Source organism: Nymphalis io, chromosome 5, assembly GCF_905147045.1.
Source record: "Nymphalis io chromosome 5, ilAglIoxx1.1, whole genome shotgun sequence".
NCBI classification, from domain to species: domain Eukaryota; kingdom Metazoa; phylum Arthropoda; class Insecta; order Lepidoptera; family Nymphalidae; genus Nymphalis; species Nymphalis io.
Window position 1 is genome coordinate 552,229 of NC_065892.1, and position 27,758 is coordinate 579,986.

Genomic DNA, 27,758 nt, shown 5'->3' on the forward strand with positions numbered 1-27,758 from the left:
TATTTTCTTCTTTTTATTATAATGTCACTTGTGTTTTGCATCTTCTTTCTTTTAATATTTGTCTTTAATAAAATATTTATTCAATTAATATTGACAAGCATTATTGGTTAAGTTTTATACCCATTTCTTATTTAACTGAGTATAATTATATGGCTTTCTAAAATAAACCCATTCAATTAAAATTTTAAATCATTTATCGAATAAAACGCATTATTTATTCATGCTTTATTAACATGACTTTGAAATTTATTAATTGGAGAATTTGAGAGAAAGTTAGCATGTTATTTAGGAAATACGAACAACAGAACATACGAACCTTTGTTGCGTGCATGAAATGCGGATGTATCAGTAATTTACTGTCACTTACCCAAAAATAGAGCTACTTAAGGGCACCTCTTCTCCCGAGATGATTTTAACACTTTACCATGTTGCAGAATACAGCAGAATGTTGAAGATGTTCATTCGACATTCAAATTCTCTCGCGCTGTTTTCCTTTACTACCCAGTACGAGAAGAAATATAAACGCAATTTATACATACCTGTACTCAATGGTCCTTGTCTGGATTTGAACCGGTCATCTTCAGTTCTTCACTATTATTTGGTGATAGCAATGATTCTACCACCAAGCAGTGATATCTAGTTTGTTGTAGTGCCACGGCTTAAAGAGTGAGTGAGTCAGTGTAGCTACGGGCACATGGGTCAGAACATTTGAGTTCCCAGTGTTAGTGACGCATTGTCGCACGATATTTAAGATGGTTAATATTTCCTTTTGCCAATGTCTATGGGCGGTGGTAACCACTTCTGTCATCAGATGTCCTACTTGTCAGTCTTTCTAAATAAAATAATAAAAAAAGATAAAATAATAGCAATTTGAAATATTTTAGAGCTGAATTTAAAAGTTTTATTCACATATTTTTGTGATCCATTTTAGCGTAATGCTACCGAGGGTAAATCGAAAACAAATCAAATATGCATCGCTCGTCCAACCGTGAGATCGAATTCTCACATTAGCGATATGCCTATTCGATTTTAAAACTGATGAAAATCCGAACAACGTTGCATTTTACAATTGTATCGATCATACTATATATTATACAGTTTGTTTTGAGCCATTATACGTAACTACATACCACTCCTGACTTTACACGGTTAATATATTTTGATGTGAAACATCTATTGGCCGTCTCGTATGACGTGACGGCAAACGACAGTTCCGTCATGCCCTCTCTTTTTCTTTTTTTGTGTGTGCGTGACGCGTAAACTATGTACTTCGTTGCTATACTTGGTGGTAGGACTTTGTACAAGCCCGTCTGTATCAACCACTCACTTTATTTTATTAAACAGCAATACTTAGTATTGTTGTGGTCCGGTTTGAAGTGTGAGTAAGTTAACAATAAACATTAGGGATATTAGTTTATAGTTAATTTAAAGATTATTACAAATTTAGTCAAATTATGATCTGTCGAAAGATTGCGAACGGTGGATACTCTTTTTAATACAACGGCAACAATTTGAGTTAAATTAAGAACATTTTTTTTTTCATTCAGTGGAAACCTTCAGAAATGCGCTCGGGCTCTTAAGGTAAGATTTTTACCCAGTAAAACCTCTGCAGTGGCCGTCGTCGACACTGATCAGAGAGGTTGCGGGATCGTATCGAAATAACGGCCACGGCTGCGCTCCGCTTGTGGAAATTAAAAAAGCTCTAATCTAACCTTACGTGAAAAGTTTGAAGCTATAGAAATTTCATGTCGTTTAATTGTAAATTGAATGTTCCGTTCACAATAACTAACGATCTATAAAATTTAACGGTAACGGTATATATATATATATATATATATATATATATATGCTTCAAAAAGAGCCTAAATTGTCCCAGTGCTGGGCTACTCCAATGCAGATTGGTGAATACACGAGGCAGTGTTCATCCTTCATCGCCAAGCACGAGATGAATAATTATAAACACAAGTTAAGCAGTAAAGCATTCAGTTGTGCTTGCCTGAGTTTGAACTTGGAATCATCGGTTAAAATTCTTGCCTTAACCACTGGACCAGCACTTACTTTACATAGCATACTTATTGATAATCAAATTAAATAAAGATAATAACTACAGATAGATATTAAAATTTCAGGTACATATTGAGCAGGGTTCAATCTTGTATAAGCGAGTCATTCAACCGAAGATTTAATTGAGAAATGAAAGACCCTTCAGTTCAGTGATTTTTAATATAGACTAGTAGTAGTGGGGTAATTACCCATGGGGTAATAATTGGTAATAGATGACTAATCTAGCTCGCCCTCGCGTTTCATGTCCTAAGTCAATCAAATAACAAATGGAGCCGCGCTTCTATTTAATATTATTTTGGTATTTTTATATATATATTTAATAAAATCAATTTGTATTTATATATAACTTTGATTGTCAATATTGAGTTGAGGATTAAATCATCTTAACAACAACCCACTTCTGTTAAAAGTGTATGAAAAAGATTAATTTCAATAATAACATTATATAAAAGACCTTCCCGTTATACTAAACGCAATCAATAAGGACCACGACGAGTCAAGCTAACGCTGAGTGTATTTATAAACGATCGGTTGCTTGTGCCGATATCTGATTAATGAATGTATTTTACTCACAGCCAGTGTGTGTTGTGAAAACATTCAAGAGTAAATGGTGTGGCAAGCGTATGGACAGTCTCTCTCTCGGGCTTTCTGGTTGAATACACTAATTCGTATCTAACTAATACATAGATTATTAATCAAATACGCATATTTAATAGATTGCTAATATTTATGTGTGAAGTAAATATTCATTTATTTTAATTAAATTCTGTAACAGCCTGTGATTGTCCCACTGCTGGGCTAAAGGCCTCCTCTCCTCTTTTTGAGGAGAAGGTATGGAGCTTATTCCACCACGCTGCTCCAATGCGGGTTGGTGGAATACACATGTGGCAGAATTTCAGTGAAATTAGACACATGCAGGTTTCCTCACGATGTTTTCCTTCACCGTAAAGCTCGAGATGAATTATAATCACAAATTAAGCACATGAAAATTCAGTGGTGCTTGCCCGGGTTTGATCCCACGATCATCGGTTAAGAATCACGCGTTCTTACTACTGAGCCATCTCCGCTTAATCCATCATTTTAATTAAATTGATATTCCTTTTTTATTAAAAGAAACATTATAGAAAAGATAAGTAAATGTGTTTAGGCCTCCTCTCGTGTTGTGGAGAAGGTTTTGAGGTTATTCCAATTCTGGTCCAATGCAGGACTGACCAATGAATAACGATGTGGTAAGTTTTCATCAGAAACCTGCAAGTTCTTGCACGATATTTGTGAACACCACCCTTTTTAAGTTTGACACTAATTTTTATCAAATAATTAATATTTTATTTATGAACATATCATTGAATTAAAGTTACATACCGTAATAAAAAACCATACAGTTTGTTCTTTATAAACAGAAATACAATTTATATTTGACAAAGTTATAAGTACGACAATTTATTAACAGTATATGTAATGATATATTAGTTTGGTAATTGCACGTGGAATTCATTCGTTAATTGAAGCGTTCATTCAGTCAAATAATTGAGGTTAAATAAGTGTTCTCTCTGTACCTACTACAGTGTTACTAATTTGCAATTGTAATTAGGAACGCTTACATCCAACATTATATAACACAACTTATTGTATTGGACTCTGATTCCGGGTTATATAAACGCATGAAATAAACCTCAAAGGTGCTGTTACTTGACACATTTAATAATCATATAGGGGCGACGCATTATGACAGCCGATACGAGCCAGTGTCTAGAATACATAAACATTAACCGACGATTCTGGATTTATATTGTGTTTTGTAGAATGAGTTCCAAACCATATCCTCAAGAGTAGAGGATGCCCAGCAGTGGAACATTTACGGATGCTAATACTACATAATAAAGTGAGTTCAAGCGTTGAGCAAAAGCGTTCTTCAGCCGTAGCGTGAAGTATTATGCCGTCTTGAATGTGAAATTTGAAGTATGTACTTTCTTAAACAGTTATCGAAGATTGCCCTTTTATATAATAAATATATGTAAACACAGATGAGGAACAGTAATATTAGTACAATTTCGCTCAAGAATACAATATATATATATATATATATATATATATATATATATATATACCGTATTAGTATATACTTGTGTAGTACGTATGTAGGTATTTTATATAATATATAAAGTATTCGTTAATAAACAATTAAAGCGTTATAACAGCACTTGGTTTAAATACCTTTACCGTTAGTTAGACAGCTTGTTAATTCTTCGCTCAGAGCTCAGCTCAGCTTCGGAAATACTGCTAGCATTATTGCAGTTATTCTACGAAGTCATGATTTGTACTGTAGATATTTTTTCATTTTAACTTAGATATGCTTAATTATGTCCTCGATGTAAATAATTGTTTCTATATTAAAACAATCAAAGCGATGACAGTGACGTAAGTTTTTTTTAAATGTCGTTTGTCGAATATTCATTTCAATTTGTCGAATAGACAACAGAAATGTATTCCATATTTGAATAGGCAGTTAGATATATTTTTGGTATTCATACAAAGATAGGCAACGTTTGATTAGTAATTGTAAATTGGTTTCATGAGAAAAAACCTTCCATTAAAACGTGTTGCCCAAAAATATACACTTCAATAGATTTAGGGAAATAAAAATGACAGTGATCTGTTGTCCAGCCGTGATTCAGACAAGGAAGCAACGTTTGTTGAAAATTTTTCCGTCTTCAAATCGATCAATAATAAATACAAAAAAAAGATGAGAAATTTTTCAAATAAAATCTGATCTGAGAATGAAGCCGGTCAAGCGAACTGCAAAGATGAACGAATGAAATCAGATTACTGGCGTGAAGCGCATTCAGATATTAAACGAAAACATCTATTAAATCAATCTCTAAAAGATACAAGATAGCTCACTGTGTATCTTAACAAATAATTACACGTTAGAATCGGACAAGCATTTGAGTAAATTCTTAGAGTTTTTGGCTTCAAATCCAGTCAAGTACATAGTGGGAAAACCTGCCTATATCGGATGAAATATTGCCACATGTATGACACCCATCCACCACATCCAAAAAATTCAAATCACCCACGCGTCCCTCACACACCCCTCTCGACACGTGATCAAATGACCGACAGTATTGTCGTACTTAATTTTTTTCATGATGATGAACTTGAACATTTTTTTAGTAGTCCTCTGACTCAAATGCTAGACTGAATAAGTTAATAAACAGATCTTTGAAGTATGAGTGGCATGCGACAGAAAATGTTTTTCATGATAAGAAGCTGTCGTAATCGCCAAAAGCTTTTTATTGTTATAAAAATGAAAAGAAAGTGTTCTATAAAAATCCCGAGACGCAGCGCTCGATTATTTGAAATAACATCAAGTAATTATCAATTTTGCTTTACATCCCCTCTTAAAAGAGGAGGTGTTTGCCTAGCAGTAGGATACGCATGGGTTTTTGCTACTTGATCAAATAAAAATATGTGTTATAAAGAAACACCAAAATAATGAATTTCTTTAAGTAATCCTTATATACATAAACTCGTTTATAAATACATTACAAAATGAGCTTAGGTAACAGTGGTTATAACACATCTTAACAAATGATTTATTTACAATTAATTTCATTACATTCATTCATGAGTTTCTTTTGCCGGTTCTTCTCAGGTATTTCGTATTTCCTTTCTAAACTGGTAGCAGTTTTTAATTTAACTATCAATGAATGTAATGCTTCTGCGTTGAACAAAATATTTTGTTTTACATGCGTAATTAACTACGCTTACGCTCCAAGCCTTAAGGCGACTTCAAAAGGTGAGAAGGCGTTAATATAATTAGGCGGCTAATAAAAATAATATAATGTTTCTTATAAAGCCCACATGAATACTTTTTCAAATAACGAATGACGTACAATTAAAATAAATATTCCAAGCTTATTATATTAAATACAACCAATATGCCATTTACAAATTGGCTTCTGTTGCTGTAGGTTTGTTCCTAGTCATGTTCCGATAATGAACGAAATGTGTATCCACAATTGAATACTCTTTGGGCATTATTACGGATAGATTAAATAACCAGACAGATATATTAAAGAGATGTAAGATATATTTCTTTTGTTATTATTCAAATTTTATTATTGTTATGTTTGCAACAATATCCCCCTTACTTTAGGACTCAGCAGAGGAAATGTTTATAATGCACAAGTGTATGCGCAAACATAAGTGCACTCTCTATATTCCTCACGCTCTAAATCCGATGGGAAACAATTCAAAATCATGGAGAGAGAATTGGTACAAGATCATCGATTATAATTAATCTCCGAGGCATGGAAGTACTCGTATAAGCACTATTAGCATATAATCTACAAGTGACTACTTAGAATTTCATCCCAGAAACCCAACTACTTTACAAACATACGAGTATATGTATATGTCGTTACGTTACTTATTGATATTTACCTATGATAGTTTTGTCAATGTATGTTTAAAAAGCAGCAATTTTTATATATTTTTTTCGAGTAAACAATATCTATAAAACAATGTGCAATATATCCGTCCTGTAACTATAAACTTACTATATGAAAGTTTTATATAATACCGTTGTACTCGTAACAGTCTGCGAATGTCCCACTGCTGAGCTAAGGCCTACTCTCCCTTTTGAGGAGAAGGTTTGGAGCCTATTCCACCACGCTGCTCCAATGAGACGAACGATTACCACTGAGTTTTACCACTGGGCCATCTCGGATTTTTATATAAATTAAATTAATATAATTCATGTTAGTTTGAAATAAATATATTACAAATACTGATTGAATAAGTCTCAATTCAACATAATTCAGAACTAACTTTTAAGCCGTGGGCTTTATTAGTTTAATAGGGTCATGATATTCGTGGCTTCAGAGTATTCAACTCTGAAGCCACGAATAATGATTTGTATGTAAACTACGAGTATTATCAATTTCAGTTTCATATTGTTGATGCTTACCAAGTTTGTCAACATTCCAGCGATAATAGAGTACTTTGTATTGTACGTACTTATTGCATCTTAACTGCCTCGTTGGTCTCGTGGCTACATGTAAGGCCGCTGACCCGGAGGTCCTGGGTTCAAATCCTAGGTGGTGTAAAAAAGTGGTGCGAACCACTTAAAAGTCATCGAGTTTTTCTATCGAAAATTCTCAGCAACAGCCCGGAGTCTGGAAGTTGGATGTGTGTACATTCCCGGTCTTGGAAAGCACGTAAAGCCGTTGGTCCTGCGCCTGAACTCTTTCCGGTCGTATCAGATTGCCGTCCCATCGGATTGTGAGAGTAAGGGAATAGAGAGCGCACTTGTGTTTGTGCACACACTTGTGCAATATAATATCTCCTGCGCAGCTGGTTGTTCTCTGTTACGATTGGCCACCGCGGCTGAAATCGGTCTGGAGGACATTATTATTATTATTACTTATTGCATATAATGAAAATGCTTGAGTAACGTTTTATTACACGAACTAAAATAATAAAAATAATTTAAGCAAAAATTAAATAATATTGTTTTGGCGCCATCCATGTAATATCATACAGGAGTTCCGGGGTCCTATGGGGTCTTTTTCATCAAGTCCTATTCATAAATGGATACTTACTAAATGCAAATGCAATTGAATTGAGAACTTGATCTTTTTTTGAAGTCAGTTAATTAAAACAGATACTAATGAATCTATAAGCCGACTTATCATATACCTTATTAACTATATAATAAGCTTATCGTCATTTATTTCGAGTAGGCAAAATTCATTTTAAAACCGGTTAGCCGGCCCAATTTGCTTATATAAATAAATATAAAATTTATATTAATAATTAAGTTTTTTTTTTTTTTTTTATATTCGCCGGGAGGGCAAATGACTACTCCACCTGATAGTAAGTGGTAGTAGAGTCCAAACGCGACGACGGCCAGTACAGACGGGAAAAACGTTCTGCACTAGCCGCCTTCGCCTTGCCGGCCCGCAAGATGCCTCTTCACGCCTCGTTTGAAGGAACCCGGGTTGTAAGAGGAGGGGAACACGTGAGCTGGTAAGGAATTCCATTTTTTGGAAGTGCGACAAAGAAAGGAGTTGCCAAATTTCTTTGTACGCGATGGAATTGATGTCACAGTTAGGCGGTGACATCGAGAACCAGCTCGCGTGGACTTAAGAAGGAAGGGGGAAGCAGGGATTAGAGAGAATAATTCCTCAGAGTACTCGCCGTGATACAGTCGATAGAAAGCGCTCAGTGCTGCTATCTCACGACGCAATTGTAAAGGTTCAAGGGTGTTTGTGACCTTTACGTCGCCAATAATGCGTACGGCACGTCGCTGCAACCGGTCCAAGGCCTCAAGTAGGTACTTAGCGGAGCCATCCCAAAGGTGCGAGCAATATTCCACGCAAGACCGTACCTGTGTTTTATACAGCAGGCACAGTTGTTGAGGCGTGAAAAAGCGCCGCACCTTGTTCAGAACTCCGAGTTTCCGTGAAGCTGTTTTTATAACAGCTTCGATGTAATCCTTTGGACTAAGGTCGCAGCGAACGTCAATCCCCAGCATGGCGATTTTGCTTTGCATCACCAGCGGAGTACCACACAGGGAGGGAAGAGGGGAAAATGTTGACTTTTTCGCCGTGAGGGCGCCTATCTGTGTTTTCTTGGCATTAAACTCAACAAGATTATCAGAGCCCCATTTGGCGATGAGCTCTAACGTCCTATCGAGTTCAATGACAAGATTCTCCCGCCTCTCCTCAGTTTCCGCCCGCCCAGCCACTGCGCGTCCGTGGTATCCACCATGCACTGTACTATCATCTGCATAGCAATGTATGTTCCCAAGGGAGAGCATATCATTGATATGCAAAAGAAAGAGTGTTGGAGATAGCACAGATCCCTGGGGGACCCCAGCATTCACTACATAGAATTGTGAAGCGCAACCATCTACTAAAACACGAAGGCTACGCTTGTGTAGGAAGCTGGCAATCCAGGTGCATAGCTGAGCAGGCAGACCATATGCCGGTAGCTTGGAGAGAAGACTTCTGTGCCAGACCCTGTCGAAAGCCTTGGAGATATCGAGGCTGACAGCCAACGATTCTCCATGCTTGTCGATAGCTTCACCCCAGAGGTGTGTTACGTACGCTAGAAGATCACCTGTGGACCGTTTTGGTCGAAACCCGTACTGACGATCATTAATTAGACAGTGATCTTCTAGGTAATGGATCAGTTGGTTGTTTAAAATCCGTTCCATCACCTTACAAAGTACTGAGGTGATAGCTATTGGCAGATAATTTGCCGGGTCAGACCGATCCCCTTTTTTGGGAACCGCTTGCACATTAGCTCTTCTCCAAGCCTCCGGCACACTTCCCGAAGAGAGAGAAAGTTGGAACAGGCGCGTTAACACAGGAGACAGCTCCGCTGCGCACTTCTTCAGCACTATGGCTGGTATTCCATCGGGACCGCTAGCTTTCCGTACATCAAGTGATTGCAGCTCCGCACGCACATCACGTTGCCTGATTTTGATGTCAGGCATCGTATGGCCACATGCAGGTATTGTAGGTGGCAGTGCACTACAATCATAGATGACGGAATTGTCGGCAAAGAGTTTAGCCAGGAGATCAGCTTGCTCTTGCGGACTGTGAGCTAGCGATCCGTCCGGATTTCTGAGCGGTGGCAGCGAAGGTTGGCAGAAATTGTTTTGCACAGACTTGGTCAGACGCCAGAAGCTACGGGAGCCCCTAGGATGCGAAACAAGGTCATGACCAATCTGTACAATGCGCTGTGCATCCGCTCTCGTGTATGTAGTCATATAATATTGTATTTCATTTATAGGCTAGTATCTTCTGTGGCTTCCTTCGCACTTGGCCACGTGTTAGGCATTATTATATTATTGATTAAGACATTGATTTATTTTGATATAAATTATTAGTCATTAATTAATTGAGAAGAAGAGTGCTGAAAGTCAATTTAAAATTCATGACATACAAAGTTAAAACTTCAGGTAAAAATAAAAAAGCAAATTTTGGATTTACATTATTTATTTTTAGCAGTTAAGGTAAAATAAGATGTAAAAAGTAAAATATATATATTCTGCACTTAAAATAATAATAAGAGTAAAAATGTTTAAAAGAGCGTTATTACAATACACTCAACGATACATCAATAAAATAAAAATCATAAAAAAATAGCTTGAAAAACGGAAATGGGAAATCTATGGTCGTTTGTTCTTGTGCACGTCAACACACGAGCGTGGGTGCAAGGAATGTGGACATTTGATTATTTTCCCTTAGTTCTAAGTACGTCTATTATAGCCTTTTTTTAAAGATGACACATGAAAAAAGAATCGACATCGTCAAAGCGCTTTTGGATTGTCGTGGCAGACGATATGTGACGGAATTCGGAATTTCGGAATTTGAGCGGCAGAGGGGAACATTAAACAGATTGGGGTGTCTGGTACGTATAAGAGGAACATAGTACTGCAATATATCTAATGTTCATTTAAATCAACTTTATTTATAGTATAGGTAGGCGGACAGGCAAATGTGCTACCTGATATTAAGTGGTCAACACCGCCCATAGTCATTGGCTATGTAAGAAATATTAACCATTCCTTAGACCACCTTGAGAACGATGATATTGTCTTTTGAGTCTGTAGTTATACTGGTTGACTCACCCTTCAATCGGAACGCAAAAATACTAAGTATTGCTATTTATCGTTAGAATAGTGATGAGTTGGGTGTACCGACCCAGACGACCTTGCAGCACATCGTAAAATTAGCCTTATATAATGTAATACTGTGTAGCATAATCAATAAATAAATAAAAAATAAAATATTTAACAATTTGTTTTTAAGGCGGACGTACAAACATAATTTATTAGTGGAGGGTTGATGGATCAGCCGCAGCAGGTCCCTATTGTCTTCGAGACGTCTACGTCACGGAGGGGCGGCGCTCGCGCCGATGCACCGGCCGATCGACAGTCCACTGTACGCCACGCGCGCAACACTCGTCACTTTGTTTCTGTCCGTTTATAAGCTGTTTCCTTTACATCTAACTCACTCAACAATCCTTCTGAGCTTACTTACGCTATAACTAGTATAAAATTTAATAAAATAATGTCATCTACATTCCGTCGGTTTACGAGTGAAGATATTATGGCGAGAACACGTGGTAATGTAATTTGGATCCATATGGCTTTCGCAAACATTTATTTAATGGAAAATTTACGTTGAATTTTACCAACATCTGGACATATAAAAAATTATTTCCACACAGGACAACAATAAATCAACCTAATTATGTATATATTGATCTTGTGAGACTCGTAGTACGAAACCAAAATCTTTGTGGGCTTTATCTCTGATAAGGTCCAAATGTTCCGAAAACGTCAATTCATGATATTATTCCGAACATTCTATAACACGAACATTTATAATGATACAAAAAATGTGAAATCATTAATCAATTTATAAAGAATTCACTTTCCAAATAGCAACATCTCTTGTAAGATTTTCCGATTATCGCTTAAGATGTTAAAGGATCTTATCGACGGGTTCTGATAGAAAACTGAAGTTTAGAGTGTAAGCCTCGATTAGTGGTGGCTTTGAAGACAAGGAACTTTATCTCACTAAGTCGAGAGTTTCGGAGGCATTACTTATTTATTTAGTTGCCGTAAGTTGTTCAACCTCCGTAGTAATTGTTTTCAGCGCTCATGAAATTTGCACTAAGCGAAGATTCTCGGCTAAAATTTCATACGAGTATTAGCTTAAGATTTACTTCATCATGGTTCGTATCATTTTCAATTGTTTCGTATTTTATACAACGATCAATATGGTTTTATTTTAACAATTACTATTATTTAAATTAATAAAGGTCCTGGAGAATAGCCTACTGCTATGGTAAAGCCTCTCATGAAGAAGGCCTAGAGGGTTTGTTGTTGGTACAAATCTGGTGGTATTTCATCAGGCACGCATTTCCCCTCGATATTTTCTTTCACCACTGAGCATAAAATCAATTACTATCATCAGGAATTATTATTAAATACATGAAATTTTAATGGGAGCCAGGTTTTTAAACCACAATATTATTTTAAAGGCATTTGCCTTATGCGTAATATAGTTATATTATCTATGGGTGCGCGTGCGTGTGTGATGCCACACGCACACACTTTCCTACTTTTTCATTCAATATTATCTATATTAATCAATAATTCAGCAACTGACGCGACCGCTGACGGTGAGGTCCAAAGTCTTCAAAAACATCTTGAGCATTCCTCAATATTATATTATAATACTTGCATGAGCAGTAAAAACATACGAATGTTTCATTTTCGTATAAAATAAATAATAACTTATTTAAATGACGTCTCGTATTCTGTTTATATTAAATTTATATATAGGAATTAATTATATTTTTATTTATATTTAAGCCGAGATGGCCTAGTTGTAAGAACGCGTGAATCTTAACTGATGATCGTCGGTTCAAACCCGGGCAAGCACCACTGAATATTCATGTGCATAATTTGTGTTTATAATTCATATCGTGCTTGACGATGAAGGAAAACATCGTAAGTAAACCTCAAAATGGAGAGGAAGCCTTAACCCAGCAGTGGGACATTAACAGGCTGTTACTGTATATATATTTGATGTCTTGTTGACACTTTAAAAATTAGGAATCTCATACAAAATACTAACTTTATTTTCTTTACGAAGTCTTCACCTATTAATAAATCGACTTATTGGATTTTTGACTTTTATTATATATATACGTAATACATACGTATATATATAATAAAATACGTAATACTTTTATTATATATATATATGTATATATATGTATATATATGTAAATATGTAAGTCATCATTTTTATGTGCAATAATTTTAGCTTAGTCATATTTTTTATGAATAAACTACTCTAGCTTTTGTAACATTGATATATCGATATCGAATATCGAAACCTTAGTGTATAATGTAATATCTTGTCTCATGACGTGAAACGTTCTTTGTTAATTAAATATCTTTATGTAATTGGTAAATATATTATAAAAGCCCTTAAACTAAATTAACTCAAGCTTCTCTTTTCAATTTCTATTCGAATGACATAGCTCACCAGTGCGTGTCATTGTTCATGAATATTAGATATTTAGATAGCTTGCTGGAGATCGGATGCTACTGCAGGGTGTTTTGAATTCATTTCCGGCCATTTGCGGAAACGGAAATAGAATTGAGTATCGCCGGAACTTCATTCAGTTGCAGACGTATTGCAACTGTAGATACAGTTGTAATACTTCACTTATTATATCTAATAATTTACAATCGTCATGTTTATATAAATATGTATGAATATGAAATAGTTTATTTACATTATTTTCAAAGAACGAAGATACAGCGGTAAGCACTGAAGCATTAAAATATTCGACTTTAATTCACGATTATTATATTTGTTCCGTTTGCGTTTGCACCTCGGAATAGTAGATCAAAAACATTTACAATACAATATAAGGTCTAATCTTATTGTCTCCACTTGGAACGGGAGGCCTGATTCATAGCAAGACAATCGGAATTGCGATTTAACCGTCAAACGCCGTTAGCATTTTGTCATTATTTTTAGGCTTTATTTTTACAGTAGATTAATAACTTATTTTCGAGATACGGAAATTTTGGTTTCAAAAGTCGATTTTTTTAGATTATTCTGTTTGTTAACTGACTTACAAAAAGAAGGAAATTCTGTTAACTGCTATTCATAATGGCAAGGTGCTCCATGGTGCTCCAAGGCGGTTCATTGGTATTGGACATTGTTTGTGTAAAATTTCTAAAATAAACTTACATTCAGGCCACGGTTTCACTACTTAATACTATCATTATAAGAAATTCTTATCTAAATGTTAAACTAACTTGTGAATTCAATAGAGTATCAAATATACACTCAGAGCTCCATCAAATTATATTCAAATGTGTTACTTGAATCGAATCCTTATCAAACTCGTGAGATAATGCCGAAAACCAATAACCGGTTCATTTAGATTCAATAGATTACAATTACACGTTTACTAATCCTTTGATTGATTGTATTTGATTGTTGAATTATTTATTGAATGTTCAATGAAGAATAATAATAATTTATTAAATAAAAACTTTGCCATTCTCAATCTATATTACATTCTTAATAAAAAAAGTTATATTTGACATAAGATAAAGCTTATTTTTATTTATAATGGAACTTAACTGGTTCTGTTGTTCGTTTGAATGGGTGTTTATAAGAACATAGGTTTTCCAAGTAGCCAAACTGTCGGCTAAATCGGGATCGGTAAACGAGACTGCTGGATTCGTTCGTCTCAAAGACGTCAATTTTGTAAAACCGTTACCTTGGAAACCAGCTGTGTTCAAAGATAGGTTTGAGTTAGCGCTATCTTTTGAAAATGCCTACTTTTGTTGCTATCCCTTAGCTCTTTGAAACGCATTTTGAAATGTCTATGTGGGATTCTAAATTTTTTAAGATTAGTATCGGATATCTCTTTTTTTTTAATTTTTAGAAGTTGTACCCGTCCTGTATAGACGGGTGCTAGGAACTCCAAATATTAACCATTTCTTTGCCAATGGTTACCATGGGTAACAAAAAGCCTTGTACCTATAGTTACAGTATTTCACTCATCTTCTATTCGAAACCCATTTGACAATCTGCCAACCTATTTACAATTAAAAAAAATGCTATCCTTGACCCGTTATTTAACTATGAATATACCTTAATGAATACGTACAATATATAAAACCTTATATTTTATAATCTTACCTCCAGATGCCGAGATGGTCCTGTGGTAAGAACGCGTGAATCTTAACCGATGATCGTGGGTTCAAACCCGGGCAAGCACCACTGAATTTTCATGTGCTTAATTTATGATTATAATTCATCTCGTGCTTTACGGTGAAGGAAAACATCGTGAGGAAACCTGCATGTGTCTAATTTCACTGAAATTCTGCCACATGTGAATTCTACCAACCCGCATTGGAGCAGCGTGGTGGAATAAGCTCCAAACCTTCTTCTCAAAAAGAGGAGAGGAGGCCTTTAGCCCAGCAGTGGGACATTCACAGGCTGTTACGGTTACGGTACCTCCAGTATTTTCCAATATAACAACAAACGTAAAAAACAGTTTACATTAACTTTACTTGACCAATTTTCTATAGATTCATATTTTCTATAAAAAATACCAGACCTAATCGAAAATTTAATTGACGTTTTCTTTATTGTCTGCAAAATAATACACTAGATCTGATATTAAAAACCCAATATTGTTTACTTTTAAGTGATTTGACTTTGAAATATAATTATTTATTAAAATCGAGCTAATATTGGAGCTAGGAGATGGATATAAAAACATTTTACGATTAATAATAATTTTATTTAAAAACAATCATATCAAATCAGAAACAAAATATGAACGATAATAACTGCTATAGTGTAAAGCTGTGATGGAGATATTAACGCCATTAAACAAAGCGACAATTCTCTATTTTGTAAAACATTTGAGTTGAACAAAATAAAAATACACGATCAAATTAAAACTTTAGATATATTACTTGCTGGTAAGTAATGCCTGCTGAAAAACTGGCCTTAAATTTTGTATTTGAATACACTGATAAAATCGATATTTTTTTGATAATAATTTTATAAGACAATATATGTTTACATTTATCCATTTAAATAGAAGTAGGTATAAAATGTGAATTGTTTCTTATATATGTATGTATGATCGCGTGTTATTAAACTGTAAATGAAAAACTCATTACTCATTACAAGGGCAGCATAAAAAGTTTAACAGGATACATGTCGTCGAGCATTTCAAAGTCGCTGATTCCATGCAGACAATTACAATCGTCATTAAAAATCAAATCAAATCATAATATAATTTTCCGGCACTTTCGAATCGTCATTTTACAGGATTATATTAAATGGAGTTACCACCAATTCCAATTATTTGTTTTTCTTGACTGTTATTGCAACTATTTTATTGCCAATTATTTCGGTATAAGCTTCTATTAATATCAACTTAAAAAAATAATAAAATAATAATAATTATAAAATAACTATTCAAAAATACTCTTAAGAGCCCAATTCAATAAAGACTATTCTGATTTTGATTTTAAAAATATATTTGAGCTATGCACGCTAGCATTTTTCTGAAGTAATCCGAATATTATTTATTCTATTACCGAAACGACAGAACCATTATTCGTACATCATTCAATTTCGACTTCGTTTTTGGAGATGAAATAGCGATTGCGAGCAAAACATCACATATCGCTTTGTATACTTGGCAAATAAATCAACAGGATAGGCGGCAAATTTCAAAAGTTTGTGATTTATCATAATCCGGATTTCCATTTGGTAAGCGACTGGTCCATTATTCTACGTCACGGGCATGGTGTAGGGGTGCGTGCTTTGCAAAAACCTTTTCGTATATGGAATTCGGATTTCAAGTCTCTTAAGTATATTTTAAATACGGAAACGACTATCAAACTCACGAGTTAAATGCAAGTTGTTTTGTGTGTACATTTGGAGTAACAAAATATAAATTAATAAACGTTGACGCGAAGTCCTGAACAAATTTCGACCATGATAGTAATTATCAAGGACTCGATAAGTGGACAGGATATAATATTATATAAAGATTGCAAATTCCTATCCGGGCAAGCACCATGAGTTTTCATGTGCTTAATTAGTCTTTATACTCGGCTGTGGATGATAACCTCATGAAACGTATTTCGGATAAGCAGAATCTCATATAGTATTGTAATCGATTATGAGACTACTAGTCGTAGATGGAGATGGAGCAGCTTCATGTAAAAAACTTCAAATCTTTTCATTAAAAGAGAAAGCCTTTGCCTAGCAGTATAGCCTAGCAGTATAGGAATATTAACCTGTTACTTACTTCTTTACGTTTTGCCGTACCAGTGTCAGATCAAACAATTTCCTCTTGCCTTTCTAAAATAAATAAAAAGGAATCGCATAAAACTTATCTCAAAGTGTCAGGAATATTTGTAGCGACCATAAAACATAGAGTGAAACACGTCTCTCCATAGACGTCATAATAAAGCAGTAGCCACTTAAATTACAAAGCATATAAAATATGCGTTACCTCGGGGAAATCTTCGCTCCACTAGAATGTAGTCGCCTCGTAAAATCATCTAACGAAGCTCCTCTGAGAAAACACTCCTTATTTTCGCCAAAAAGGACATTCTTGACTCAGTTTAGGCTTGAAAGCTATAAATGATGTCATGTCAGAGTAGTCATCAATCAAGACGTTATTTTAATATTTATAAAGATAAATGGAACTGAATATTTTATAAAATATGATTGGTCACCAAATTGCAAGTTTTTAATATGTATCGATTCGTTGGCGAAGAAACATCACATGAACAATTTATTTATTTATATATATAGAATAGGAAGGCGGGCGAGCACATGGGCTACCTGATGGTAAGTGGTCACTAACTCCCATAGACATTGGCATTGTAAAAAATGTTAACCATCGCCTACATCGCCAATGTGCCACCAACCTTGGGAACTAAGATGTTATGTCGCTTGTGCCTGTAATTACACTGGCTCACTCACGCTTCAAACCCGAATACAACAATATCGAATACTGCTGTTTTGCGGTAGAATATCTGATGAGTGGGTGGTACCTACCCAGACGAGCTTGCACATAGCTCTACCACCAGACACTTTATTGATATGTTAATTACTGCCAACAATATAATTGAGCAGCCCGTAAATATTCAGCGCCGAGCACAGGATGGATTCAATGCTAGTTTAGTTTTAAACTCGTGACTTTCGTTAAATATCAACTTGTCTATAACATCATGAGAAATTAATGGGCATAACTTTTCCGAGTGTTTCTTAATCTGCCGTAAAAATCAAATTCCTACTATCTCTTTGTAGCAGATAAATGGTTAACTATGGCTTCACTTGGTGCTAGCGCCGTATGCGAGCGTGTAGTACCGCCCACCCATCACACATTTTACCGCCAAATAGTATACTCAAATACTCAGTATTGTTGTATTCCAGTTGAAAACGTGAATGAGCCAGTGAAACTTCAGGTACAAGGGACATACCATTTTAGTTACCAAGGTCAGGAGTGCATTGGCGATGTAAGGAATAGTCAATATTTCTTACCGTGTCAATCTCTATACGTGTAGGAGATCATCTGCCATAAAGTGGCCATATATTTGAAAAAAAAAATTAAAAAAATTCTAAAAATTTAATCATAGTGTCAAAAAAGCTTTATGATAATACTTTCTCAAAGAATGACATTCGAAATTTTGCGTGCGTTTATGTATGTATATAAAATATTAAGATACTAATTGAACATTGCGTTCCTTAAAATATAATAATATGTTTACTGAAAGGCAAACATAAGATTGACCTCCTAGTGCTGAGTCACTTTTGTTACTGAAAACTGGCTGGTGCAACAAGCATAAATCAGTATGTGAAGGAAGACCTCCTAGAAAAATTTGATATCGAATCAGGATCGGTTTACGGATTTAGGAAATTAAAGAACATCTCATTCACGCGGTTTTCTAATATACGCATTCCTATGTCATTCTTTTGAATCATTTCAATATTATGTAGGAAATCTTTCAAGGGGGTGCATCTCTAATTACATTTGGGGATTATTTTCTCCTTCCCTAATCCTTATTTATAATGGGATAAAGGATAAGTTTGAATGAAATATTTATGATATATATTTGGGATATATTACCGTTATTAATAATCTTTACTTTCAGTATTTAAATATTATATTAATTGTCAATTAAACACAGCACAATACAATTAAATTATGATTTTTCTTTTAATTTTTTAATATTAAGACCTTTTGAAATAAACCCATAAAGCCGCTTTTTAACGATTAATAAATCTTTGGAATTCATAGCTTTTCTAATTCTGTTATTATATTAAGCTTATTAGTTTCTTGATACTTCTACATTATGATATAAATTACGATAAATATTTAAAAAATAAATAAATACAAAAAAAAATCTTTTATTTTATATTTGGATAAGATTGTTAAAAAAATTTTTACAAACATCATGAATACTCGCTGGATGTTAATTGCAGCAATTTATTGCTTAACTTCTGGTCCGTAAAAGTCACAACTGTTGGCGTAAATATGGAGTTATGAGTTCAAAAAAAAGCTTCTGTACTTATCCGTGTATTGACGGAGAAAGAATACATTTCACTGCCCCTCTCGTTCCCATGGGTGTCGTAAGAGGCGACTAAGGGATATCTGAGCGACCATCTGCTCATCTGGTGGTAGGATGATAAACATCCGCCTGGCTTGTTACCACCGTACGCATGGTGAAAAACTCGTGAAGTGGCTTGCAGCCGCGTTTCGAGGTCAGCCAGCGTACAGCCAGAGCCCGAGCGAGTATTGCCGCGATGGGTGTTGGTCCAATGGAGACGGCTGTTGAACCAATGCCGGGGGAAATTGTATTGACCTGCCGGACAGGGAGACCCGAAGAAACGGCTGTTCCGCTGGCCGCCCGTGGCATAGTTCAGCCGTGCCTAACCAGCTCGTGAGGCTGCCCCACCAGGCCAAACATAATCTCGGGGTGGACCGTCGTGCCGGTTGGTGACCGGAAGGTGGGGTCCCGGCGCCCACTTCCGGGGGGGTTCGGGGGCCCTTCCGTCCGGCGGGTCAGTGTATTTTTCCTTTTGGCAACCACTTGGGGAAACACGCCTCCACACTTTGCCCATCCCTATCGTGGCAATACGTCGCTCGCTTCACGTCTCTTTTCCATTTTTTTCCCAAATGGTAGCGCAACAAAACAGAAATAACGGTCGTACAGTGGTGCACACCCCCACCATACCCTCGCTGTTTGAGGTCGAGTTCTCTAACATCTGTGGACTCCACACTAACCTCAACGCTGTCCACCACCATCTCGAGACAGCACGGCCAGCAATGTTGTTTCTCACGGAGACACAAATACTACGTCCTGCCGATACCAGCTACCTTAATTATCCCAGCTACACGCTTGAAGAATCCTTCAAAGCGAAAGCCGGAGTATGCTTGTTCGTCAGGACGGATGTTTGCTGTCACCGACGGCGCTGCTTGGAGGACCCCTCCTTCTCCATGTTAGTGATACGTGTGGACCTGGTTCGCCAGAGTCGAGTCTACGTGTGCCTCTACAGATCCCACAATGGTGACTTGGAGACAAGCCGATTATTTGACCATCTTAGTCGGGTGGCAGATGCTGCGCAAGAGCAATTTCCTAACGCGGAATTGGTGTTTTTGGGGGATTTTAATGCTCGCCACGAATCATGGTTGAAATCCCTCAAAACTGACCATGCTGGAAAGACTGCTCATGCTTTTGCTCTCACACATGACTTGACCCAACTGGTTGATCAGCCCACCATAATCCCGGACATTTATGGGCAAGCACCTTCTCTACTGGACCTTCTGCTGACTTCTCACCCGGTGGAATATCAGGTTGTGGTTCAGGCTCTTCTTGGCTCTTCGGATCACGGCCTTATATCTACCAGAGTGCCACAGGCCAAGCTGCCGCCACTAGCGGTATGCAAACGTCGCGTTTGGCACTATAAGTCGGCAGATTGGAACGGTATGCGCGATTACTATGCGTCGGTCCCTTGGAAGGAACGTTGCTTCAGTGGGAATGACCCGACAGCTAGTGCCGTTGCTGTTGCTGACGAGATCATGTTGGGAATGGTATATTACATTCCTAGCTCAGATCTCGTCAGTAGGGGTACGCGTAACCGTTGGTTCACTCGTGAATGTACTGATGCTGTATCATCTAAGCAGGCGGCATATCGCAAGTGGATCAACGGCTGCATTAGCGGGGCATCTAACATTGACTCACTGAAAGCAAACTACAATAAAAATTCCAAGTCCTGTAGAAAGGCATGCATGAGAGCGGATGCACAGCGCATTGTACAGATTGGTCATGACCTTGTTTCGCATCCTAGGGGCTCCCGTAGCTTCTGGCGTCTGACCAAGTCTGTGCAAAACAATTTCTGCCAACCTTCGCTGCCACCGCTCAGAAATCCGGACGGATCGCTAGCTCACAGTCCGCAAGAGCAAGCTGATCTCCTGGCTAAACTCTTTGCCGACAATTCCGTCATCGATGATTGTAGTGCACTGCCACCTACAATACCTGCATGTGGCCATACGATGCCTGATATCAAAATCAGGCAACGTGATGTGCGTGCGGAGCTGCAATCACTTGATGTACGGAAAGCTAGCGGTCCCGATGGAAAACCAGCCACAGTGCTGAAGAAGTGCGCAGCGGAGCTGTCTCCTGTGTTAACGCGCCTGTTCCAACTTTCTCTCTCTTCGGGAAGTGTGCCGGAGGCTTGGAGAAGAGCTAATGTGCAAGCGGTTCCCAAAAAAGGGGATCGGTCTGACCCGGCAAATTATCTGCCAATAGCTATCACCTCAGTACTTTGTAAGGTGATGGAACGGATTTTAAACAACCAACTGATCCATTACCTAGAAGATCACTGTCTAATTAATGATCGTCAGTACGGGTTTCGACCAAAACGGTCCACAGGTGATCTTCTAGCGTACGTAACACACCTCTGGGGTGAAGCTATCGACAAGCATGGAGAATCGTTGGCTGTCAGCCTCGATATCTCCAAGGCTTTCGACAGGGTCTGGCACAGAAGTCTTCTCTCCAAGCTACCGGCATATGGTCTGCCGGCTCAGCTATGCACCTGGATTGCCAGCTTCCTACACAAGCGTAGCCTTCGTGTTTTAGTAGATGGTTGCGCTTCACAATTCTATGTAGTGAATGCTGGGGTCCCCCAGGGATCTGTGCTATCTCCCACACTCTTTCTTTTGCATATCAATGATATGCTCTCTCTTGGGAACATACATTGCTATGCAGATGATAATACAGTGCATGGTGGATACCACAGACGCGCAGTGGCTGGGCGGGCGGAAACTGAGGAGAGGCGGGAGAATCTTGTCATTGAACTCGATAGGACGTTAGAGCTCATCGCCAAATGGGGCTCTGATAATCTTGTTGAGTTTAATGCCAAGAAAACACAGATATGCGCCCTCACGGCGAAAAAGTCAACATTTTCCCCTCTTCCCTCCCTGTGTGGTACTCCGCTGGTGATGCAAAGCAAAATCGCCATGCTGGGGATTGACGTTCGCTGCGACCTTAGTCCAAGGGATTACATCGAGGCTGTTATAAAAACAGCTTCACGGAAACTCGGAGTTCTGAACAAGGTGCGGCGCTTTTTCTCGCCACAACAACTGTACAAAACACAGGTACGGTCTTGCGTGGAATATTGCTCGCACCTTTGGGATGGCTCCGCTAAGTACCTACTGGAGGCCTTGGACCGGTTGCAGCGACGTGCCGTACGCATTATTGGAGACGTAAAGGTCACAAACACCCTTGAACCTTTACAATTGCGTCGTGAGATAGCAGCACTGAGCGCTTTCTATCGACTGTATCACGGCGAGTGCTCTGAGGAATTATTCTCTCTAATTCCTGCTTCCCCCTTCCTTCTTAAGTCCACGCGAACTGGTTCTCGATGTCACCGCCTAACTGTGACATAAATTCCATTGCGAACAAAGAAATTTGGCAACTCCTTTCTTTGTCGCACTTCCAAAAAATGGAATTCCTTACCAGCTCACGTGTTCCCCTCCTCTTACAACCCGGGTTCCTTCAAACGAGGCGTGAAGAGGCATCTTGCGGGCCGGCAAGGCGAAGGCGGCTAGTGCAGAACGTTTTTCCCGTCTGTACTGGCCGTCGTCGCGTTTGGACTCTACTACCACTTACCATCAGGTGGAGTAGAGTCATTTGCCCTCCCGGCGAATATATAAAAAAAAAATATATTGGAACGAAAAATGGGATTAAAACGTCACATTTATTAGTTGACATAGAGAGAGAGAAAAAAAAAGAGAATGAGTTATTTCATAAATATGTATGTAATTACCTGGCGATAGGGTTTGTGCAGTGTAGTACTAAAGTGCAGTGTAGTGCAGTACTAAAGTCATCACATATTACGTGCATTTTCTGGTTTTTTAGGGTGAGTGAGCTAGTATAATTACATGTACAAGGGACATAGTCAATAACATCTTAGTTCCTAAGGTTGATAACGCATTAGCGATGTGAGAAATGGATATGTGTGTTATGTTCTTACTGTGCCAACATCTAGGCGATGGTGACCACTGACCTGATTAGGTAGCTCATTTTCTACCTCCTTTTTTAAAATAAATAAACAAATTATTAAATTCACCGGTAGTAGGGCTTTATGCAGGCCCGTCTGGGTGGTACCACCCACTCATCATATATTCTTCCGCTAAGCAGCAATACTTAGTATTGTTCGTTTCGCTTTGAAGGGTGAGTAAGCCAGTGTAATTATAGGCTCAAGGGACATAACACCTTAGTTCTCAAGATTGGTGACATATTGGTGATGTGAGAAATATTTATTATTTCTTACATCGCCAATGTCTATGGGCGGTGACCACTTACCATCAGGTTGCCCATTTGCTCGTCCAACTGCCTAATTATTTGTTAATAATAATTAAAAGTTTATTAAAAAAGAAAAAACTTTTTAAGCCATTTTCTAAAAGCCTATTTCATCATTTTATAACGCAAGTGTTGTGCAGAACTACAGCGAAAATAGAGATTTGTGTATAGGAAAATAGGGATATGTACGGCGAAAAATTTGATTCCTATGCAATCGGCAATTTGAATTACACTTACTTTCCATGATTATGGTATGATTATGATAGTATTGAAATATGTTCATTTATTTATGAAATATTTACATCATACATTTACAAAATATAATATTAATGATATTGATATTAATAGTGTACACTGGCGTTCTTATCCCAAAAAGGGATTTGCTTGTTCGATAACGAATTCCTCGGTACATAACTTTGTTGAAACCTTATATAATAATATTAAACTTCATTAAGAAATAATATTGTATATATTTACTTTATTACAAGCTAAATTTATGTTGTACATAGGGAAATATTAATGTTCAAATTTATTTGATATACTTTCAATGGGTTGACATAATAAAATAAAACGCTGGTAATACTAAGATTTTAATAAACCATTTGAGGAGAAAGTTTGGAACTTTCCCACCACTCTGCTCCAATGTGGATTGGTGGAATACGCATGTACGACGACACACAAATTAAGCACTTAAATCAGTGGAGCTTACTTGGTTCAAACCCGGGCAAGCTCCACTGATTTAAGCTGTGGTTAGGACCACAGCAATAAAAATGAGTGGGTGGTACCTACCAAGAAGGGCTTGTATAAAGCCGTACCACCATAACTAAAACAGCTTTATCAGATACAAAATGTAATTTAAAAAGAGTGATTCATAATAAATAATAATAATTCGATAATCAAATTAATTATCCAGCCTTGAGGAATAGCCTAGTGCGCCGTGGCAGGCCAGAGCCATGACGGCCAGAATCGCGCCAGCAGGGTACAGGGTAGTGAATATAATGTGGAGCTGTGTGTTTCTGTGTGTCTTGATCCGTGCATCCGTCAAAAAATACTTCCAATTAACAAAACACATAAAACCAGCTACAACACTAGTTTTGTCCGTCAAAAAGCAATATTTCTCCATCAGCGTTCATTGCTTCGCGTGCTTGCCCTCTATCTCCGCTAATAAGAAATACGGTAACTAACGAATATAAATGTCTCTGGTAGGTGTTACATTTTATACTTCTGTAACACGCAACCTTCGATTTACAACGCCGTGATTGTGGTGCTAAAACAATCCCATAAACAAACAATAGCAGATACCTTAATTCACTATATTTAATATGGAAATTTATGATAATTTGATTAAATCCTCGGACTGTTGTGTAATTATTTTATCAATACCTACTGTATTTTTAATATACTAATGAATGATGTACAAATAAATATTGAGTAATATGTATTTTTTTGTTGTAATAAATTGATATAATAATTAATTTGAAAACTGATACTGATTCATTTTAAGAAACCTAGACGCAAGTACCAACAACATCAGATCTAATCGATATACCAATAGCTCCATAGTTCAACGTACAGAAAGTCTTTACGACTTGTTACACTACATATATAAATTTAATGTCAAGTATATTTTATGTAAAAATTATTTATTTAAATAATTAATAATTATTATTACCATTGTGTACCAAGTCTCTGCTCAATCGAACGTATTGGTATAGGTACGCATACGGCGATCTTATTGTCGGTAAGTCGGTGGTTACCTCCTAATAAATTGAGATCCACGGAGGTGGATGAACCGTCGGGGTGGCAAGATAGTATGCGCAAGCGATCCCGTGACGCCCCTGAACTGACGGATTTAGTACCTCTGGTTTTTTTCCTGCGATTGAAATAAAAAAGAACGCATACAGCGCGAACAAAAATATATTTTTTGATATAAATGGATTTAGGTCTGCTAGCGAGTTTTAGTAAAAACTACCAAAAAAAAATAAATGAATAACAGCATTGAATACCATGCACAGGATATGAAAAATAGTTTTAGAGATGTGTATTAACTACAATGCCAGAAAGGTTTAAAAACATTCAATAAAGGGAAAATGTTTATTTAACAAAGAACAACTTCAATATTCTTTTAATTCATCCTTTTAGAGCACCACTCCTAAGTAATAATGTATCGCGGGTACCCACTTATCGGTTAACAATACATGTTTTGAATTGTCGCTCGGTTTGTATATAACATTAAATACATAATTTAAAAAGGCATATATACAAACGTTGCGTGTAATTTAATAACTATAATTCATGGTATATATTAAAACAGTTTTTCAATTGAGTCTTAATTTAAAAAAATGAACCAGAAAACAGTTTTTGATTTGGCTTCTTTAACAGAGCAACTTTTTATGTTGCAGGCGTAGACTGATTTATATATATAGGGACCGAAGTGTCTAGCAAAACACGATTTAATTTTGTAAAAATTCAGATGACCACCCATAAGTGTCGTGCAGCTGGGCTAAGCCATTCTTTCTTTTTAAGTTTGTGAAGTTTTGGAACTTATAACTCCCCAAAGATATTTTTCTTCACCGCGGAACACTAAATTAATTATAAATACGTTCACAACAAATAATTAGTTAATTAAAAATTTATATTTCATAATATTTGATTTTAATAATCGTATTAATTGATGAAAGTTTGTAAATTCTGCTTTTGAACGAGAATATGAACAATATTGAAACGTAATGAATGAAAGTTGGAGACATGTACGAAACTTTAAGTACGTATCGATTCGCGAATTTCCAACTTTGTTATGAACATTTTACATTCAATATACCAGAATAAATTCTAAAATTATATAAAGAAAATGACTAGGCATAATAAAGTATTGATGGATACGGATTATAAATGAACGATCGTTTTAATTGGATAGTTGAGAAAAGGATTAATATTATGATTATTAATTAGCGATTAGCGATCACCACAGAAATTTTATGTATTTAATTTTTGTTTATTCATCGTGAGGTATCCTGCATGTTCGTGTATTCATCAACATGCATTACACAAATAAATATTTGGATTTGTTATATAAAAAATGTAGCTGCCATGGGAAACCCGACAAATGGGAAATATCGAAAATGTTGGGTATTGAAAGAGTATATAATAAAAGAAAAAATATATAAAAAAATACTAACACCTAGGATTAACAAGACCACAAAACATCCAACGGCCCCACACCAGTCAAGCCTGTCTTGCCAATAAGTGGTTACAATACAGTAACATATATATGAAAAAAATAAAATAATATATAATACTTAGAATAAATAAATAAAAAAGTCAATAAAATAATATGGAGTAAAATAAATACATAGTTTTTTAATAAAAATATTGTTGTGCCACGCACACATAAGGGAGTAGAGAGCGGCGGCAGAATGGCGTGTAAGAGAGCCTCATGACGTTTGTCGACCCGGCTCGTGACTCGGCTCGTCTTCGCGAAGTCAGAAACTTGAAAACTTTTACGTGATAAGTAAGCATATTTTTTTAAACATATTTTGATAAAATATTAAAACATCCCGATGTAACTCTCGAACTCTAAGATTAAAAATGGACTGGACAGCTTCCAAAAAAACAATGTCAATATATATCGTTTATTCCTCAGAAATTACATTGTTAAATATTAAACGCACATACTGTTATTATTACAATACTTTTAGTTTACTTTGAAGATAAAATTATTGGCAATAGATGAATCATTTTAATCTTACTGAAAACATAATTTAAATCTGACTGCGGGACTAGTCCACAAATTCAAAATTCAAAGTCGCTCAGCGTGCTATGGAGCGAGCTATGCACGGAGTATCTTTGAAGGATAAGATCAGAAATGAGATTATCCGGAAATGAACCGGAGTCACCGACGTAGCTTGCAAAATTAGCAGGCTGAAGTGGCAGTGGGCTGGTCACGTATGTCGTAGGATATCGGTCCTACGACATACGTTGGAGCAAACGAGTCCTAGTGTGGAGACCGCGGATCGGCAAACGCAGTGTAGGACGCCCTCCAGCCAGGTGGACCGATCTTAAAAAGATGGCGGGGACCGACTGGATGCTGAAGGCGGAGGATCGGGAGCTTTGGCGCACCTTGGGAGAGGCCTATGTCCAACAGTGGATTACGAAAGGCTGTTCATTGATTGATTTGATTGATTGATTGAAAATATAATTATAGAAATTGGCGCTTTAATAATAT